We start from the raw sequence: 21,527 nt of genomic DNA on the forward strand, positions 1-21,527 counted from the left end.
GGCAGGCAGATTCTTAACCACTGTGCCACCTGGGAAGCCCAGGACATCTTTATTATAAGAGTTTAATCTTTCATCCTGATTATTTATTTGCTTCTTCCCCAGGAATCCAGAAATTTCCTTATTCATCCCACTATGTCTAGGCCACAGCACCAAATGTGTAAGACACATTAGAAGATTCCACAGTTCCTGTTGTATCTGAAGGCTGGCTCTGCATCTAGATCAGAGTCATCTTCTGGTAATAACTTTATTAAAGAACTCTTAATCCATATATACTCAAAACCAACACCCCTTAAGAAACAATCACCTCTGTTTCCTTGTACCGTGCTGCCATAACAAAACTTACTCTATGCCTGGAAACTAGCTGCAAGTAGAAGGCCAAGGTAGGGGGAAGATGAAGCAGAAAATAAGACAACTGTAGATGGAGGATGCCTGGAGGGACCCATAGGAGTCTGAACTGTGGGTTCACCTGGGCCAGGTGAAGGGGCAGGGAGAGCTCAGGGACGACAGACTGGGAGAAATGGACCAGAGGTGCCCAGATGACTCCCCATGGGCCTCTGATAGAGGAAGTGGAATTCTCAAAGTCTGCACACTGCTCTCTTATGGTTCTAATCCCCAAGAAAACTTGACCTTCGCTGGCTGACTCACTGGCTTCCTCATCGGTTTGTCATCATCAGTCAAGATTTTTACATAGCCTATGACATTTAGAAAGCCTTCCTCCTGACACACACCCCTCCCCTTTTGGAATGTGGTCCTGGGCAGACTAAGAATTGCTCTTTAAAATGTTTAACTGAGCTCATGATTTAGAATGTGCGGACTGAATACCCTCTTTGGAAAGCCAAGAGCTATGGGAGTCTAGCCGACACGGGATCATGGGGAAGAGAAGAACGAAGGAAGGACATGGCGCCAAACAGCCACAGGTGGGAGCCAGAGTGAGGAGGGGGGCTGGCCTCACTTTGTCACACCACTGGCCCGAATCACAGGGCAGGGCCAGAAGGGAGGCGCCAGTTGCAAATGTTCCCACCTCATCTCACAGCTCACCAAATATTATGGCCTAGCACATAAAAGCCAGAGTACTAAGCTGCCAGGAGTGTTAAACTCAAGGAGCTGTGACCAGAGGCAGGCGGGCTCTGGGGATGGGAGTGGGGAGGCGGCTATGGCAGGCCAGCGGCTCCCACTAAGCACTGTGGCTCTCAGGCGGCAACTGAAACCAAGCAGGAAACTCAGCCCTTGCCCCGAAGGCCACCTCTGCCTCCTGCCTCTCCATGGTGAGAGCATTTAGGGGAGTCCCGCACCTCCTTAGCAGGAGCAGGCTGCCTCTAAGTAGAAAATAAAGGCTTTCAAGCCACATAAATCAATGAAAATTAGCAGGAGTCAAGATGAAAAATCTATTCTCCATCACTTGGATGTTTGAGCCAAGGTTCCCGGTGATTTAGAGCCGTATAATTAGAGGGATCTGATCTCTCTCTCCCTCCCTCCCTCTCTCTCTTTTTTTCATCCTCCCTTCCCTTTCCAAAGTCCTCTCCTATGAGTCAGTTTCTCCTCTGGCTGGAAGCAAGTGCATGCACCTGTCAGCTCGGCACCTTGACGGATCTCTGTGCTAGCTTGGTTAGCCTCCGCCCTGCCTGCCCCTTAATGAAGAGTCTGCCCCAGGGTAGGTATGAGCTGTGGGTGAGGAACCCACACCCTGAAGAATGCTGTAGAAGTGGAGAGGTGTGTCTGCTGAGCCCAAGTGAAATGCGGCATCATCTCAGAGGTGGAGGAGGGGGGCTGGGGTCATCAGAACCCCTAACCTCTGAACTGGGGAGAAGATTGATGATGGCATGAAAGTTTCCCAGCCCTGCGCCCCCTGCCAGGTTAGGAACATAATCCAGCAGCTGAGGGAAGTGTGCGCTGCGATCCATAGAGGTTAGGGGCCTGGATTTGCCTCAGAAAACAGGGACCTAGAGGGTGGTATGGGAAGTGAAGGTGGAATTTAGAGTCAGAGAGACGCAGGTTCAAACCCCGTCTCTATTACTTACCACCTAGATGACCTTGAACAAGTTTCTCGAGCTCTTTGAGGCTCAGTTTCCACATCCTGAAAATTAAAATAGCGATACTATCTCACAGAGCGGTAGTGAAGACTACATGAAGGAATGGTGTACAGGTGCCTGCCTGCAGTAGCATTGTTCACGACATGGTACCTTCCTGCCTCTCAGCTCTGCTTCTTGCGCAAGGCCGTATAGCAAGTTAGGAAAGGAATCAGAGCTCCAACCTGGGTCTCCTAACTTCTCATCCAAGACCTGGTATCTAGCTCAGGAATCTACCCCCTACAGGCTCTCAGAAGAAGGCTTAACTGAATGGCAGAGAGAGCAGAATTAGAAGTTTCCTTTAGGAGGCAGACTAGAGCACGCCCGCGCCGAGGAAATAAGACTCATACCCAGCATGGTGGTGTGCAGTGTACCATGCCAGGTTCAAGTCCTGACTCAGCCACTTACACGTCAAGACCCTGGGCAATTCCCCAGGCCTCAGTTTCCCCCAATGTAAAGTGGTTATAATTGTAATTCTTGCCACAGGGTGGTTCTGAGGTTCAAAGAAAAAGTGGGTGGGAAAACCCTCTGCAAAGAACTCTATCTATATGTATAAAGGAATAAAATGTATATGGAAGACATAATTACACGGTAAATCATTTCATTGACAGAATTTCCCTTAGGAAGGAAACTCTGCTTAGAAAATGCCTTTATATGTGCTTATCACATGGCACATGTTACCACAACTTTAGAGAAGAGAGAGTATTGCTCTGATGAGAGAGAGGAAGAAGGAGAAACGAGAGGAAGGGGAGTGAGTCTCCAACAGGATAGAGAGAGACCAGGTGTGGTGAAGAGGTGAGTGAAATTCCATACTGGTTGGAACGACCTGTGCGTGTTTTAAGAACAATGATGCCCATTGTGCCGTCTAAGCTGTTTGTGCCGTGTACTCTACGCTCTTCCTCTTGCGCCCCTACAAAGCCATTGGGGGTACATCTATTAAACTCACCATTTTTGGAGCACCGACCACGTACATCTGGGGATTAATCCACATTCTTTCATTTTCGTCCAGTAACTTGCCACAGGGAAAGAAACTGAGGGTCAGAAAACTTGGACAACTCGCTCAAGGTCACACGAGTGGCAGCTGGTAGGGGAGGGATTTTGATCAGTGTCCAGCTCTGGGTATTGGACCCTGTTGCCCCCTGGGCCTCAGTTTTCTGAGGTTAGAAAGGTCACTTAACCACCCTGGGCCCCAGTTGTTCTATCTTTAAGAAGAAATGTCTCTATTGCTTCTCCCTTGCTCACTCAAATACTTGATAGATGAAAGAGGTAATAGATGTAAAGTACTTTGAGAGCTTTTAAACAAACAACCCCATTGTGAAAGTAAGCTATTATTAATACCACATCTCACAGGCTAAAAGGCCTGCTTAATCCACTCTACCCTGTGGCGCTGAAGAGGACATCTCCCTCCTCTGTTTATCCTTTCCTGTCAAGTGCCTAGTCTGTTCCACTTTGTTCTCTCTCCACAGAAACCGAGCATATGGATCTCTCCTAAAAATGCCCAAGTCCAAACACCATGACCATCTCAAGTATTCCCTTCCTCCCATTCATCTCTCCAGCCCCCTCCAAAGATAGGGACTAACTAACCCCCGTGATGTGCTAGAAAATGTTTAACAAACAGCTTTCCAGAAAAAAAAAGTCCTGTCCTGATCTGTAGCATTTGCCAGTTTCCTTGGTGTAAATATTCCCACCATGTCTAATTTCGAGCTGTCATTATGACATCATTGAGGGCAGAATTGGGAAGAGATGTGTAGTAGCACACCAGTATATAGTAGTTCTACCATATAGCTACAACAGACATAAATAACCCCAAAAGGTTAAGTTACAGTAAAATTTAGCAAAATAATTAAGGGATGAGTTTTTAGTATTTATTATTTTTGTTTAAAAATATAACTTATTTAATTGTAACTTTATTTAATTTTAGTTTTTTAAAACAACTGTTTTGCAAAATTCTTGAAAATTAAAAAATCAGTGCTCACAAAGCAGATCCAGTCTACCTCTGTGTGCCTCGCACGTGCGCATGAAAACAGACTGTAGCACAGAAGCCAAGGCATGTCGGAGAAAGTGCCAAGTGCTCCTGTAATATATTTTTCTATTCCAGAAACAAGAATTGCACAATGAATAGTATGCTGGATTGAAAATGGCTCCTTCAGTCTCAAAGATTTTTAAACTGGAGGTGCTCATCCAGTCCCCTTCCCTAACCATGAGCAAGAACTCCTGAGTCCGTTCTCCAGGGTCCTGTATTGATCGGGATCCTGTTGGGAAAGGTATGGCACACTCCAGCAGGGTTTGTTTGAGAAGAGGTTTCATAAAGGCATATTTATAAACATACGGGCAGGGTTGAGAGCAATGCACAGGGTGGTGAAGTTAGCCAGAGTGGGGAACCATTAGTACTCTAGGCCTGAAGGGTTAGGGAAGGAACATTCCCCAGAATCTGGAAGGAGCTGTAGGAGAGAGGGCCCCACAGGAGCTGTGGCCTGCAGTTGAGGAACACAGCCACTGCCAACCTGAGGCCCAGCTGGCAGGGACATGGGGGAATAAGGACCCCCATCTCCCACTCCCCCTCCCTTCGGTCTTCTCCAGTGACTTGCTGCATGATAGACATGTGTCCTCCTTCCTCTTTAAAAACTTCAGGTAAAGGCACTGTTTCTTGAGCATGGACCATTGGCTGAACCCAATCAGAAGTCAGAGGACAAGGGAGCCTGTTGAAGCAATTCATAAAGGTCACCCCCCAGCACCAACACCAAGAGCAGGGGAGGTAAAAAGATGGAGAGGGGATTTGGAAAGGCAGAGAGAACATCCAGCACAGGTCCTTGGTGGCTCACTGCAAGAAGTCATTCCCATCCTAGCATCCTAGGCTAATGCTTCTGGAACTTCAATGGACGTACTAACCATTTAGGGATTACAAGGCAATTTCTGACTCAGTAGGTTTTGGTTGTGGCTTAAGATCCCAGTTGAGGCTGACGTTGAGGCCTGTGAACCACCCTTGGGGTAACAGGGTCTTAAGCCATACCCATCCCAACCCCTAAGCCACAGGGTCTGTCTACCTAAGGAAAACCAGAGCTGTAAACCCCCCCCGAGTCATTCCCTTCTCACTTCTTACCTCTCCTTCCTTTCCTTCTCTCCAGATACTCTCTTTTGTAACTCAGTTATCCAGCAACAACCCCAAATTCTGTTCTCTGTCACCCCCCCTCTCCCAGTGCCAAGCTACAGAGAGGTGGGTTTGCAGACCCCCGGCTGAAGGCAGCCCTCTCCACTGAAGGAAACCCTTGGGGAGTATTCACAATTCCCCACAACCTCCTCTGTCTGCTTCTTTCCTCTTCTTGTCCTTACCCCTACAGTCAAAGCTGCTTGAGAAAGCCAGTGACCTCCCAAAAGGAAAAAGTTTCAGCCAAGCCCTGGGATGGGACAGGGGAAAATGTCCCCACTCCCCTGGGTAGAATAACGACCCAACGGCCAGCGCACGTTTGGTGCTGCCGGGGTGTCATTACTGATGGCCCCTGCTCCATCCCTGGCACCTAAGGCAAGCCCTTTTGAAGTCACAGCTCTGGAAACTGTTCATAAACCCTAAATATTGAATAAACAAATGTGCTTGTGTTTGTGTGTGGGAAGGCTGGCCACCAGGAGAAAAATCTTGGGTGGTACTCCCATTCCTGGACATGTATAAGCCAGAGATGCTCCCATTTCTGGATTAATGGGAACCCTCACTCAGCTAGTGATGAGTGCTAGGGAGCAGCTTAAGCCTGCTTGCTTTCTTTCTTTTTTTTTTCCCTAATAAATTTATTTATTTATTTATTTTTGGCTGCGTGGGGTCTTCGTTGCTGCGCGCGGGCTTTCTCTAGTTGCAGTGAGTGGGGACTTCTCCTCATTGTGGTGCATGAGCTTCTCATTGCGGTGGCTTCTCTTGTTGCGGAGCACAGGCTCTAGGCATGCGGGCTTCAGTGGTTGTGGCACGTGGGCTCAGTAGTTGTGGCACACGGGCTTAGTTGCTCTGTGGCATGTGGGATCTTCCCGGACCAGGGCTCGAACCCATATCCCCTGCATTGGCAGGCGGATTCTTAAACACTGCGCCCCCAAGGCCTTCTTTCTTTATAGGTCAAGGACGCATGGGCTTGTGAGGCTTAGGAAGGATACCTCATGGTTAGCTGCATGTTAGGAGGAAGCAGCTGGGGCTTTAGCCCCTGGTATAAGGAAGTTTGGCCCTAGGGTTACCCCATTAATCCCAGGTGTGATGCAGGTGTGTGCTCGCTAATACATATGTTATAAGTGCATTGCAGTCGCCGAGGGATGTGAAGTTGAAAGATGGGCCAAGGGAGTGGATTAACATCATTCCTTCTCCTTGGAACCAAGGTAATCTTAAAGAGGAACAATGCAAAAGCAAAGGTAAGTGGACCTAGCGCCTTTGAGACTTTCCTCATTACCTATGTTCACCTGCCACAACTCCTGCCTAGGATAATGTCCACACACAGGTCTAGGAAAAGGCATAGTGAAGTCAGGATTTCCCAGGTTTGGTCTGTTAGTAAGATCCGCAAGATATCCAGACTCCATGAGTAAAAGACTCCCCGAGGGACACATGTCCAGCGCCGGGGGATAATCCTGCTTGCTCCTTTTCCCAAGACAAAGCAGAAGAGGATGAGTCCCCAGATTTCTGGCTTGGGAACGTACTGTCCCATACACTCACCGTATCATTTATTTGGCACGGATCATAAAAACCCCTGACACCATAGTGCAATTTGCAGTTTACAAGGGACTCTTCAAATACATTACCTCATTTATATTTTACAAGAAACCAATGAGGTGAGGTGAGGCAGGTTTATTGCCATTTTATGAACAAGAAGCTGAGGTTCCAAGAAGTTAAATAACTTACCTAAGGTCACAAGACTCTTAGGTAGTAGAGCCAGGATGGGAATTCAGTTTTCCTGACTCCTAATGCAGTATCCTTTCTTTATGCTGCCTTCCCTCTCACACACTTCTTTGTCTATTAGCTACTGTTTTGGTATTTTCTGATATTGTTCCCTCATACATATGTAGGTGCCCTGTCAGCCTGGACTTTATCTCTCTACTTTACTAATATTTCCTCAAAACCTATGACAATGCCTGCTACATAGTATGTGCTTAATAAAATTATGCTGAATGAGTGAATCAACAAAATAGATTATAAGCGACCAGAAGGTGGGGCTCTAACTTTGACTTCTTGGGATCCCTCACAATCACTACACAGTGGAAAAGTAAATGTTACTGATAAGAAAAATGATATCCAGAGGGTGTGACTGACTCCCAGGAAGTCATCTGCCCTGGAAGGTAATATATTTTGAGGAAGAGGGTCCCTGCCGTGGCTTCTAGAATTCTATTCTTAGCATTTCTCATTACCTTCAACTGCCCCTCGCTCACCCTCAGGGTGAAGACATTTGCCCTGTGAACAGATGCCCAGAGGTTCAGGCCTGCATGTTTTTGATTTAGGAAAGAGGCACAATGGTTTGTGTCTCCATGTGTTCCCACTGTCACCAGATAGGATAAAATGGTTTGTTTCTCTTGGCAGCCTCCACCCAACAGTTCCCCATGTGTGTGTTGCTTTCTTCAATTTTCCCCTCTACAAAATCTGGTCATGTTTAATAACAATAAATCAGAGGAGAGATTGCAGCCCGGAAGAGAAGTCTGGGGCAGCTGGGGTTTCCACATCTGGGGCCCATGCGGGTTGAAGCGATGACAATTCCTAATAAATGTTAATGGAGAACGTCCTCAGATTCATACACTCCGGCCATAATTTAGCCTGTCTCCATGCCAGATGACCTTCTGAACATGCAGAATACACCCATCATAACACCAGCTACAGCCCTGGATTGCTTCCTGCATGTGAAGTGGAAAAAAACAACGCTTGTTGTTATTGATCATATTTCTCCATTTTCCTTTCCCTGGATTTTTCTTCAAAGGCTCACAGAGCCTTGGGGCCCCCAGCCACCCAGGTGGTTAGAGGCAAGGTAGTCAAGTTGAAGGATGTTTCCCTCTGCTCCTAAAAGAGGCCTCGCAAAGTCTGACAGCCAATGCCGTCCCGCAAGAGAGAGGGCTGGACATCAAAATACTGTCTACCCCCTTTCTTTGGCTTCTGAGACCCTTTGCTTGCTCTGGTCCTTTCACCAGTGCCTCCTCACCTTCCTGCTCCTTGTAACTAGTCGGCCTTCAAGGCTGGCTTCAGTCTCTGGCTTTTCTCTTCCTACATGGTCACCTCCATGCGTCTAATGTCCGTGTGCGGTTTTCCAGCTCTGACCTCTCTCTCCAGATGCGGTCCTGAATTTCTCACCAGAGGCTGGGTGTTTTCACTTGAGAACCAGCCACTGCCTAAAATTCTATGTGTCTAAATGAACCTATCGTCTCACCCAAACACAGTTGGCCTCTTCTCCACATTTCCATATCTCTGTTAAGTGTGCTTCTGCTCTCTCAGCTGTATAGACACTCCCTGTCTGCTGCCTTCTTTTCCCATCTGGCGAGAGGGTCATTGAATTTTCCATCCCAGTCTCACTCCTTTTAACTTCCACTGCCAGCCCGTACTCCAGGCCCTCATCACCTCACTCTGAAATTTCCTCCTACCTGGTCTCTCTGCAAAGCCACCCCTGAACACAGCAATCAGATACATTATCCCAAGATGCTGTCTTGATCCTGTCCTTCCCCAGCTCAGAATTCTTCTGTGGCTCCCCGCTGACTTATTATTATTATTGTCATTCAAACGTTTTCATAATTAGTGCCCTTTGAACCGTCTAAGATTACATAATGTTGGAGCCAGATTTTTAGACTATAGAGCCCATGCTTTTTAAAATTGTTTCCCCCTTACCTGGTCTAGTGACATGCCTAACTAGAATTCATTTATTTATTCAACAAATATTTTTGGAGCTACTGCTACATGCCAGAGTCTGCTGAGAACTGGATGATAAAGCGGTAAGCATGGTAAACACTGTCCCTGGTCATATGGAAACATTTCCTAGTGGGGGAGACAAATAAAAAGAGAAAACAAGCAAATAGATAAAATAATTGCAAACTGTGATAAGTGCTAGGAAACAGCTGGGAGAGAATAAGGGAGTGCTACAGTATTTTAATCAGGTCTCTAAACTCTCACTTCTCCCATCACTACCTCTCTGGTTCCTGAAGGATATGATCACTTCTTGGGAACGCACCTTCAATAGCTCCAATAAGGACAAGCATAAGTACTATTTGTAAAACAAATAATTCCCCAAGGGCATCTCTATTTTTGTAGCCCAAATAGTAAATAAATCAAGCTACATTTCTTGGACATTTAGAATCAAGAATGTAATCTAGTGACTCCTTGTTTGGACTGCAAATGGAATGGATCTTTACCTTAATGTATAAGGGACTCAGGTTAGACGTGGTGAAAAACTTACTGGCAAAACTTCAGTGGAAAAGGTGCCTGAGGGTGTGTATCAGTTGACTTTACTAAATAGTGCTGTATAACAAATAACCTAAAATCTCAGAGGGTACAAAACTTATTTCTTGCTTACGGGTTTGCAGATTGTCTGCAGTGCCTCTGTTCCATGTTGTGGATCTTGTTCAGGTCCACTCCGTGTACCTTCTCATTCTGGGACCCAGGCCAAAGTGAAAGGGGCCTGCTCTTCTCAAGGCCAAGGATAGAAATGAAAAAGCCAAGCCAAGCCAAGCAAGTAGAGTTAAAATCTCTGCTTACATTTCATTGGCCAAAGCAAGTCACGTGGCTAAATCCATCACCCATGGAGTGGGGAAGTTTTCTCCCCCCATGGAAGGGCATAGAGGAGAGTGAATATTTGCTGAACGATAATACACTCCACCACCGGGAGGTTATGGAGTTTTCTTCACAAGTGGTCTTTACAAATAGAAGAGATTGTGATCTATCTGGGTTCCTCTGGGTACCATATTACCTGAAGTATAGCAAAGGAGGACCAGAAGACATGATTTCTTAAAGATGCCTATTTTGGTACAGGGGCAATGTAATTCGTGTTTGATATCTGGTTGCCACTGAAGCCCCTTTTCCTTTTCCACCAGAGCTGTGCCATGGGGGTGATTTGCAGCCCAAGTCTTAATATCAGAGTCTCTAAGTGACTGTATACAAGTGACAGTCACACAGCAAACAGAAATACAGAAGAGGTTCTGATGCCATCGGGGAACAGTATTCCTGCCATCAGGCCAGCTTTGTCTGCCGCCGCAGTGCAGTTAACTGGAATGAAATTGGAGAGCTAACGGATGGTCAGAGGGGACTGGGAAGGTTTCTGTTTGTAACAGAGAGGCAGGGCTCAGCAAAGGGCCAGGCAAGCATAGACTTTACCACGGCTAGACACATTCAGCTTACCCACATTTATACATTGTATTAAGTCACTTAGTGGTTTTCATATTTGAACATACTCAAATGGAGATACAGAGGCACAGTTGTGAACCCGTACCCTCAGCAGTTTTTCACTTCAGGTTTCCATATTCTGTACCCTTTTCACCCTCGACAATAACCTTTCTCTCTCTTTTTACCCCAGGGTGCTTATTCTCCCTCTTCTCCCCTCTCAATATCTGCTATCAGGAACTTTTTCAGTGCTACTCAAGGTATAGTCTCCAGACCATCAGCAGAGGCACCATCTGAGAACTTGTTAGAAATGCAAATTATTGAGCCCCTCCCCCAGATTTGCTGAATCAGAATCTTTGGGGATGGGGTGGGGAGGGGTTGTCCCATGAAATTGTGTTTCAAGAAGCTTTTCAGGTGACAACTTAAGCACATTCACTGAAGTTTGAGAATCAAGGTAGGTCTGACTCAGTAGGTCTAGGGTGGAACCCATGACTTGCAATTCTAACAATATGCAGATGACATGGACGCTGCCATCTGTGGACCACACTTCCAGTGGCACTGCTTTAGAAGTCAATCACATACGCATGAAATGACAGCCAACAGTAAAAGCCTTACTGGGCCTGAGAGTATAGGATCAAAGTCTTAGTGAAAGACATGAGTCACTAATGGTGGGATTTCAGGTAAGAGCCACAGGCTAAAAAACCAAAAAGCATATTTTGGTCAGAGGGTGGACTTGGAGCCTCTGAAGCCACAATGTGTGTGATTAGCTTTCTTCCATATCTAGATCCCATCCTGGCTATGGATGATTAAAGAGAGAGTGTTGTATGGGGGGAAAGCACAGGACTGGAAGCAGAAGAACTGGGTTCTACTTCTTGCCCTGTCACTGAGAATGGAATCATGGTTGGGTCCTTATCTCTCTAATTCTCATCTATAAACTGAAGAAGATGAGAGCTACACAATCTCTACCACCCTTACTCTCCCCAACACTTTTTTTTTTTTTTTTTTTGCGGTACGCGGGCCTCTCACTGTTGTGGCCTCTCCCGTTGCGGAGCACAGGCTCCGGACGCGCAAGCTCAGCGGCCATGGCTCACGGGCCCAGCCGCTCCGTGGCATGTGGGATCTTCGCGGACCGGGGCACGGGGGCACGAACCTGCGTCCCCTGCATCGGCAGGCGGACTCTCAACCACTGCGCCACCAGGGAAGCCCCCCCCCCCACTTTTTTATTACGCAAGATTACGATTACCGTAGCAACAATTTTCTCTCCAGACGCGTAAGGGTGTCTCAAAAATATGGGAAAGCCAAAGTGCAGAACTGAAGGCCCACTGAGTTAAATCCTTGGCCCTGAGTTACACTGTGAATCATGGGGAGAGTTAGGACCGACTCTATTCCACCACACCCCGCTTAAGGCAATGCTTGTTGAGCATCCAGGCTCTGAGCTAGACTCTCAGGGTGGGGATCCCTGCCTCCCGCTTAACGGCGTGACTTTGGGCAAGTTACTCTCTTGGAGCTGTAGCTTTCTAGTCTATAGAACAGGGACGACAATAACACCTACTTCATAGGGTTATCGTCAAGTTTAAAAGAGTTAATACATGTCAAGCGCTTAGGACAATGTCTGGCACGAGAAAAGCATCCGATAAACGTTAGGGGCTGCGACGAGGAGAAGGAGGGGTGGGGCCGGGTTAATCCCTGCCATCGAACTGTTGAAGTCTCCAGACCAGGTTGCAGGTCTTCCTGTCTCCTGTAGGTGGCGCCTCCCCTCGCTGAGCAGGCTACCAGCGTCCTGGAGCGTTTGAGGAGGAAGTTGAAGTTTCTTTACATCTCTGCTCTGTTTAGTATTTCTAGAGCGGACTCTCCTGCAATCCTCTGAAACCTGTGCTCAGGACAGCCAGGTGTGGGGATCCCGACTTCCTTCCTGAAATGGATCCACTCCACCCCACCTCCATCAGAGGCCACTCACCATCGCCAGGAGCCATAGCCTCCCCGGCGGATGCAACCCTGTAGGCCTTGTCGTGGGAGGATTTAACTCCCAGCACCTGAGCCAGGGAGTTCAGTGAGTTTCTTTCCTGCTCGGTTAAAATGACAAATTGGTACATGAGCGCTTAATGAAAGATGCTGGAAACGTCCGTGGAGATCAGAAACATCGCCTCGCCTCGCTGACAGCCAGGCCATCTGCATTCCCACATTCCTATTAATTCCTTAACAATAAACGACAGGAGTGCCTAGAGGGTTAACAGCTTAATTTAATCTCTGAGATTCCTTCGTGGAGCGCTGAGAGTTAGAAAGGCATTTACAAAACGTTATCTGCACACCTGATTTTCCCCACTTGATGTGTCTTCTGGAGCGGGCACACCCATTCCTGACACACCTCGCACAGAGGCTCTGCCCCTCTGGCTGATAGAACACTCTCCACTGGGCCACTCTTGGGCTCCTTGAACCACGCCATTGGGCTCTCAGTGTCACAAGATTTAGCCTCTTAGCAGTCGCCCCAAATGCCGGTTTACGTTATTTCTCCAGGGCCTTTTAGGGACAGGCAAGTCCCCAAATAGAGCTCGAAAGGTGATGTCCCTGTTTCGGGTGAATTTCTTTCCCTGGTGCGGAGTAAAGGGAAGAGGTACTTGGTAGCAGCAACCAGCTTGGAGACCTATCAGTTCAGGCTTTGAGAGTCTCTGGCAGATCAAGAACTACTCATTGGAGAAGACCAGTCCTAATGCCATTTTGGGGATAAGGAAACTGAGACCCGGAAATGTTTAATAGTTTGTTTAAGGCCATATATCCAGGTAATGTCAAAGCCTCAAAGTAGGATTCAAGTCTCCTTACTCCCAGACAAATATTTGTTTGACAATAGGGTTGGCACATAAATTTCATCTTACGAGGTAACTCCCATCACTGGTTGGTAGGGGCTGTCCAGAGCCCTGTGGACTTCTCAGAAAGCCTCGGTTACAGTCTGGAGATGTCTTCTAGGGACAGAGAGGGGGCAGAGATTCCAGGTACTTGCAGTCTCTGCACTTTTCAGTCTCTGCACTGTTTCCTGTGGGTTAGGCATTAAAGGCTTTTATTAAAATGGAAATGTTATCTGGGAGGAGTAATGCATTAAGCCATTATCTGTCATTAACAACTTGGCTAGAATTCATTTAAGATTAGTTTGCTAGTTGCCCAGCAGATCCCTGAGGGAATGAGAGTTTTGACCAAGATAGGGGCCTAGGAAAGGACACAGGGCCTTGCCCTGCAGAGTGCAATATTTAAGGGTTCAGTGTAGACAGGACTTAGGAGACACTGCATATCCAGTGGGCCCGAGGTAAGAGGAAGAAGTGACCCTGAAGACTTTTGCACAATCCTCTCTTGGCTTACCTTTGTGTAGTATGGTTTCTACCAGTCATATTACCCGATTCTCTGTTTCCCCAAAGGTAAAATAAAGAGCTGGACTAGGTCACAGGTTCTCAAACCTGTACATATTAGAATCACCTGGAAGACTTTTTTTTTTTTTTTTAATGCCAATGTTTGGGTCCTACCCAGGCCAATTAAATCAGAATGTCCAAGTCTGAGCCCTGGGCCTCCTTTTCCCACCTCTCTATAGAATATCCTGGTATCAGTCATTATACCATCTGGTCCTTATCCTGATACTAACATATTTTACATACTTACAATTCCACTTTCTGTATCATTCTGCATTTTCAATGTATCAAAATGCTTTCAGAGGCAGGTAACAAGAATACTTAACAAAAAGCCTCAATAGCAGTTTTCACTGTCTCACAAAAGAAGTGTAGAGGTCCTACTTTGGTTCATCAGCTGAAAAATACTACAACTGAGCAGACTTCTTTCATCCTTTTATTTCTTTACTCTCAGCATTGGCTCTTGGTCTTTAGACTTGCTGTTGCATGGTTGCCATAGTTGAAGAATCATGTTTTCATACAACTGTGTTCACAGCCATGAAGGAATAAAGCGCAGGGGCCTCATGCATGCTCATCCTTTTAACTAGAAGAAAAATGTCCCCAGACATCTCCCAGTAGGGTCTTCCTCTTACCTCTCATTGGCCAGAACTGGCTCATGTGGCTGTCTTTAGCTTCAAGTGAACCTGGGAAAGCAAGAGTCTGGTACTTTCCGCCTTTATCATGAGAGGCAGCTCTGCTAGAAATAAAGAAGGGTGAGTATTGGGTAAGCTATTTAGAGAATCTGCCTAATTGCAGTAAATATATTTGGTAACACATAAGACATAATTAAATATCTATCATAACAGTTAGGGACCTAAATGCAGCTGCTACTTTATATATTACTTCCTTAAGCCTTTTATTCATATCTGCAGTGCTAGCTCCTGAGACCACATCCTCCTACCTAGGCAGGAAGTATAAAAGAAGATCAAGGCCATTTAGATGTGTTTTGTTAAATTGTGGTGTGACTATAAATGTCTTCCTGAACAGCAGACTCCTGTCGTCTGGGATCTGATTCCTCCACCCCATCTTGCCAACTGACGTCACAGCATTCAGACCTTCATCCTATTCTTGAATAAGGCAGACCACGTATCTGCGCCTTCATCTCCAGATCCCAGACCACTGCTGTTTGTCTCTCCTTGACCTGAGAGCTCTCTGGAAGTCCTATCTCCCTAACAGACAAACCCAATTCTGCTGCTGGGAGTGTGAAGAAGAAAAAAAAAAAAAAAAGGTATGTATACATGCACTGAATAAAGCAGAATACATATTGAACAAACCAAATGTGTCAGTATTGAGGGGATGCCAAACAAAGGGAACCTCAGCTGGTTTAATCAGATCAGGGCTGGTCTCTGGCAAAATATGACATTTTGAAAATGTTCTTTGGTTAATGGGTTAATACCCTTACTATATAAACAGTTCTTAAAAGTCTACAGTATAGGAAAAAAAAAAAAGGCCAAATACCCACAAAGAAAAATAGGTAAGGAGTAGAACTAGTATTTACAAAAGAAGTAATACAAAAGGCCATAGATGCATTTTTAGAAGTTCTTTACGGATGATCTAATAAATATAAATCAAGACGAGATACCAGTTCTTTCAACTTGACAAAGGTTTAAGAAGGTTCTAAAAAATATAATACTTAATGTACTGGATAAGCTCAATAGCACTTGGTCCATTCCTACTGTTTCTGGTGTGTGTGGGGGGTTTGTTTGTTTGTGGGGTTTTTTTGTATTGCAGAGGCTGGAAAGCTAAATATTACATTTTCCAGTTAGGATTCTAGACGTGAATTAGGTTTCAGTAATTAAATGCACTTTCCTGAGATTTGGATGATGGTGTCTGCAGCTGTCCAAAGCCTTAAGCTTTGGGTCAGATCCTTTAAACTACTGAACATTGTAGAAAATAACAGGCTTAACAATAACTAATGTGTATGGTGCTTTAAATAAGTTAAAAAGCAAGTTTCCCATATGTAAGCTCAAGGAAATAAAGTATTTAGTTCCCAATCTGGTTTCATGGCTCACCTCTCTCTCTGTCGGGCCTCAGTTTCCTCCTCTGTACAGTGAAAGGGATTTATTAGATGACTCCTGCCCCCTTGACAGCCTAGCCTCATGCCATCAAACACAGTGCTGGCTCCTTTCTCCTGGAGGAGTCTGCCATGCAGGTGACCCTAACCTAGCTTGAAGGTCAGTGGGAGAACCCCAAACTCTTGAGGCAGATCAAAGTTCACCTCTTTGGTCAACTCATTTGCTCAGGGTGGAGACCACACCTACTCTCAGTGTTAGTATCCATGTGCTTTGCCATTTTAGTTCTATGACTCTCCTACACAAGTGGGTGGGTGACATCATTTCAGGAGTCCTGAAATAGGAGTTCTTAAAACCCTCCTGTCAACTATTTCCGAATACCAGCCCCCCTTCCTGAATGCTGGCATGCTGGCATAGTGCATTCACCATTAGAAATGGCTCCATTAGGTCAAGGAATTTTTTCCAGCTTAATTGAAAATACATTATCAAAGGAAGTAATACATTAACATATTAACCCCAGCTGACCTCATTAGCACTCATTAGGCATGAGGTTAGCTAACAAGTTATCAGTTTGGAGGGCAGGGAGCAGATCTGGAAGAGAAAGGGAGGATGGACCAAGTCTGACCCGAAGACGGGGTTCTCAGGGAGGACAAGGCTAGGTGAGGTGCTACAGGGGACACAGGAGGAAACATGGGGGCAGCATGAGTGTACTTCGTTCGTCCATTCAAACAAATAAACATGTGTGACGACTTCATGACATGCCGGGCACAATGTTAGATGTTGTGGATACAGAGGTGAATAAATATTAGTCTTAGTTCCTAAGGCAGATACAGTCTGGCTGGGGAGGGGGGGAGCAAATGTAAAATGAGCAAGAAAGTATTACATACAGTGTATGTCCTCAGTGTGTGCACAAAAGAAGGAGCGGGCCATTCTTCCTGGAGGCATCAGAACAAATTTCCTGGAGGCAGGATTGCTTTCCTTCCTGGTGTGAAGAAGGAGCCAGTAGAGGAGGAGGGAGGGGAAACAAACTGCAGCCACCTGGAAACATCTTATCTAGGGCCAGCCTTGATAAAGGAAATGAAAGACTCTCCTTGTGACTGGATAATGAGGCAAAATAAATGTATAGAGGCGTTGGAGGCAGAGTCCCATTTGATTCCTTCCGCAGCTGGAAGGCAAGCTGCTTGCCCAGCGCCTGTGGGTCACCAACAGCAACATGGGGTAGAGTGTGTGGTGGCTCAGAGTGTGGGCTTGGCTGTCATACCCTGGGTTTGAACCCTGGCTCTGTGACCTTGAACGAAGTACTTACCACCCCTGGTTCCAGTTTTCTTGTTTGTAAAATGGGGAGAAAAATCATACCCATCTCATGGAGTTGGGAGAATTGAATGAAATATGCATAGAAAGCACTCAGCAATTGTGTCAATTACCAGGTAGTTTTTGAGATGTGTTCTATGAAACAGAAATGACCTGATTCAATGGCAGAGCCCAGGAATTCTAGCTCCGGTTCAGTATCTTTGGTCTCACTGATGAAAGCAACAGTTTCTCCATGGTGTCCCGGGGATCTTGTGAATCTTTTTTATAACCCTTTTGCCTGCCTCATCCAATTCCTTTCCCATCCAATTCTTTTGTAATTATAACCATGCCTCATGTTCAGAAAATTCAGGACAGGAAAATCTGAGTGTGTTTAACAGATACACCTAGGGTTCATTATTCATATTACAAAATAATTATTTGTTTTACAAGAGAATTAACCTTTAAAAAGTTAATTTCCTGTGTACATGCAAAACTGAATGCAGAATATAGAAACTTTACATACAGCTTAGAATCATAAAATTGTGAAACCTTAGAACTGACCTTTGAAACTATCTAGGCCAGCGGTTTTCATAATTTTATTGTAGCAGCCCTATTTCTTTATTTCTTTCTTTATTTTTTTAAACATCTTTATTGGAGTATAATTACTTTACAAAGGTGTGTTAGTTTCTGCTGTATAACAAAGTGAATCAGCTCTACATATACATATATCCCCATATCTCCTCCTTCTTGCATCTCCCTCCCTCCCACCCTCCCTATCCCACCCCTCTAGGTGGTCACAAAGCACCGAGCTGATCTCCCTGTGCTATGCGGCTGCTTCCCACTAGCTATCTATTTTACACTTGGTAGTGTATATATGTCCATGCCACTCTCTCACTTCGTCCCAGCTTACCCTTCCCCCTCCCTGTGTCCTCAAGTCCATTCTCTACATCTGCGTCTTTATTCCTGTCCTGCCCCTAGGTTCTTCAGGACCATTAGCAGCCCTGTTCCTTTAAAAGTCTGTCTTAGATTTCCTAGCTGCATGATGCAGAGGAAGGCAGAATTAACTCGGTTAAACCAGGGATGGGGAAGAGGCAGCTCTCACTCTCGTAGCCTCTTGCTCTATTCCAGAAGCAGCTTCAGAACCCCTCCGAGGAACCCTAGGGCTTCTAGGAACATAAATTGGAGTTCCACTGATCTACCACAGCCATCTTACTCTACATTCCTTTCGTAAAACTTGATACTCCTGTATTTCTATTAATTCAACTGTCTTTTTTTTTTTTTTTTTTTGCAGTATGCGGGCCTGTCACTGTTGTGGCCTCTCCCGTTGCGGAGCACAGGCTCCGGACATGCAGGCTCAGCGGCCATGGCTCATGGGCCCAGCCGCTCTGCGGCATGTGGGATCTTCCCGGACCGGGGCACGAACCCGCATCCCCTGCATCAGCAGGCGGACTCTCAACCACTGCGCCACCAGGGAAGCCCTGTCATTTTCTTTTTTAAATTATAGGTTCTTTGAGGGCAAGAACCTTTTTGTTTAAATAAAAAAAAAAAATTCTTCATGTGTTGCTCTGCATGTAAATGGAGTATTTAAGGTCTTGTTAAAGTCTTCCTGTTAGTGGCAGAAATGAACAGAAACTATTGTTATATATAAACACCCTTTATCAAATCTTTGAAAAGTGATTTCATAGAACCACTGAATTTTCAGCTTGAAGGGACCTTAGAGAATGTGTACTTTCTCATTTTCTGGATGTGGAAACTGGGGCCCAGATAAGTGATTCGGTTGATGTCATGCTGTAAGTTAATAGCAGAGCTGGGACAAGAGTGCTAGACACCTGATTCTTGGATTAAGGCCGCTGCAACTTCTAACAAGAGGCTGCTCTTACACTAGTAGAATATTATAGATTTGTATTCCTGAAAACACTCGTCAGCTACCTACAGATCCCTTTCTTTTCTCAACAGTTAATCCAGAGAACTATCTTAATAATCAAAGGCCCATGTTTTATTACATACATTTTTAAAAATTATAAAAGTAAAAATGGACTGACATAAGGAGATGTCCAGGATATAGCAAATGGAAATGCAAGTATTATATGTGGGATGATCCCATTTTGTTTAAAGCTTAGGTTATTTCTCTAAGGTAGCTGAACATATTTTTCTATCACACATGACTCAAGTATCTAATGAACATTCAAGTATCTAATGATGTGATAACCACACCTGTTAATTTATATCAGTTGACATTGGTGCATGACTATAAGAACTGTAAGAGGTTTTTATTTACTTTATCTTTTACAGTTACCATTGCACAGTGTTGCACAGTATATATGCATCATAATTTATTTACCCAATCCTCTTTTGACAACATTTAGGTTATCTCCAATTTTTCAACAAGCTGCAGTGGAATTCCTCACACAAACATCCTTTTGCAGAGCACAGCATTTTTGTGGGACAAATTCCTAGAAGTGGAACTGCTGGATCAAATTTTGAGATACTGTATGGTATTTATTCTCAGGTTTTTCTTTTGCTGCTGAGACTAAAATGAATAAACCCCAGCATCCATATATAACTTTGTAGTTTACCAGGGCTTTCACAAACAGGATGTTACTTGAACTTTTTAACACCTCGTGTGGGTTTACAGGTGAGGAATATGAGGTTTAGATAAGTTAAGTAATTTGCTCAAGTCATTTAGTTAGGGAAGGTGGAGCCAGATTTGAAAACTAGGTCTTCTCACTCCAGGTGTAGTGCCAAAAGTCCCCAATGAAAATACAGAAACTGGCGCATAGACATCATCTGGCCTTCCCCTTAAAATCACCTTAATACCTTAAAATCATCCCGAGAGCGATTCAGTTGTATCCCCAGAAACAACCACTGCCACAGGCTCCTGTGGTGAGAAGAGGTTCAAAAGCGTATTGATGAGGGACTTCCCTGGTGGTCCAGTGGGTAAGACTCCAGGGTCCCCATGCAGGGGGCCCGGGTTCGATCTCTGGTCAGGAAACTAGATTCTGCATGCGTGCTGCAACTAAGAGTCCGTGTGCCACAACTAAGAAGTCTGCATCCTGCAACTAAAAGATCCTGGATACCGCAACTAAGGATCCCGAGTGCAGCAGCTAAGACCTGGCTCAGCCGAAATAAATACATAAATATTAACAACAACAGAAAAAGAGTATTGATGAAACCATTTGTGCCCTAGATATAGAGGAGAGGAGAAGCCCTAAGATTTGCTAACTAGACTCACTGGACAGGCCTTTGTGAGAGAAGAGGGGTAAGTGTGTGTGGCGGGGGGTGGTGGTGCAGCATAAGGCACCTTTTCTTCTGGAGACAGAGGACTCTGCTCTGCTGCATTTCAACTTGCTAGTGGGTTTCTAGCATGGGCTGGGGCCCAATAAACAGCTCTGACAGTAAAGTTGTCCTTGTGCAAACATCCCTTTTTCCTGTCCATGCAAACTACTTACTGATGCTAAAGCAATTAAGTCTTATTTGGTTTAATAGACATTTGACGGGCACCTACCGTGTGTAAGGCCCTGAGGATGTTGACTTAGTTCGGGCTGCTATAACATAATACCATAAACTAGGCAGCATAAACAACAGACATTTGTTTCTTACGGTTCTGGAGGCTGGAAGTCCAAGATCAGGGTGCCAGCATAGTGAGGTTCCTGGTGAGAGTCCTCTTCCTGGTTTACAGATGGCTGCCGTCTCCTTGCTGTATCCTCCTCACGTGGCCAAGAAAAAAAGATTTCAGCTTCTCTTCCATTTTATAAAGGCATTATATCCCAACATTGGGGCCCCACCCCCATGGCCTAATTTAACCCTGTTTACCTCCCAAATGCCCACTTCCAAATACCGTTATATTGGGGATTAGGGTTCCAACATATGAATGGGTGTGGGGCACAAACATTCAGTCCAGAGCAGATGGGAGACTAGCAGTGCACAGAGGTCTCTGCCAAAAGACTAGGGGGTCTTCTGTAGCACCTCCATTCTCAGCCACCCAACTCTACCCAACCCTAGATCTCTTGGGAGAAGAAGCTGGTTTGGTGGGAGGAGAGCCAGCAAAGGCCTGTCTTGTCACACCACCGCCAGGGACCGGCGGCTGTGAGGGGGCCTCGGCAACCTTTCAGGCCTGGGCTATCTCTGGCTCGGTCTCCTCTTCTGAGACCCTGTCTCCAAGCTGCATATTATGCTAGTAAGACCCAGAGAGATTTATTTGGTGACCTTTCAGGATGCGGCATCCAAGCAGGGGGAGGGAGCAAGTCAGCTCCGAAGTGGTTAATTTTACTGGCTCTTAAATTGATGAGCGGTGGGACGTCAGTCTGAAATGAACTCGCCTTGTTCGAAGGGGTTCTAAGACAGCGGAACTCAATCAGCAGCGGGCCGCACGGTTCAAGGCTGCAATTCATCCCCCGTGCCTCTGAAAAATGGGAGGTGACAG

The 21,527-nt window shown here is 45.6% G+C and overlaps 1 long non-coding RNA gene across 1 annotated transcript; it reads right to left on the reverse strand.

Annotated features, from left to right (window-relative positions):
• Nucleotides 1-12,657: 12,657 nt before the first annotated feature.
• On the reverse strand, nucleotides 12,658-21,033 carry LOC309793710. The gene is made up of 3 exons (XR_014291939.1): nucleotides 20,705-21,033; nucleotides 14,396-14,496; nucleotides 12,658-13,402 (listed from the first exon to the last, which is right to left on the reverse strand). It is a non-coding gene; the product is annotated as an uncharacterized lncRNA (long non-coding RNA).
• Between the last annotated feature and the right edge of the window lie 494 nt (nucleotides 21,034-21,527).

The sequence above is a fragment of the Mesoplodon mirus genome, assembly GCF_964341445.2.
Source record: "Mesoplodon mirus genome assembly, chromosome: 18".
NCBI lineage: Eukaryota > Metazoa > Chordata > Mammalia > Artiodactyla > Ziphiidae > Mesoplodon > Mesoplodon mirus.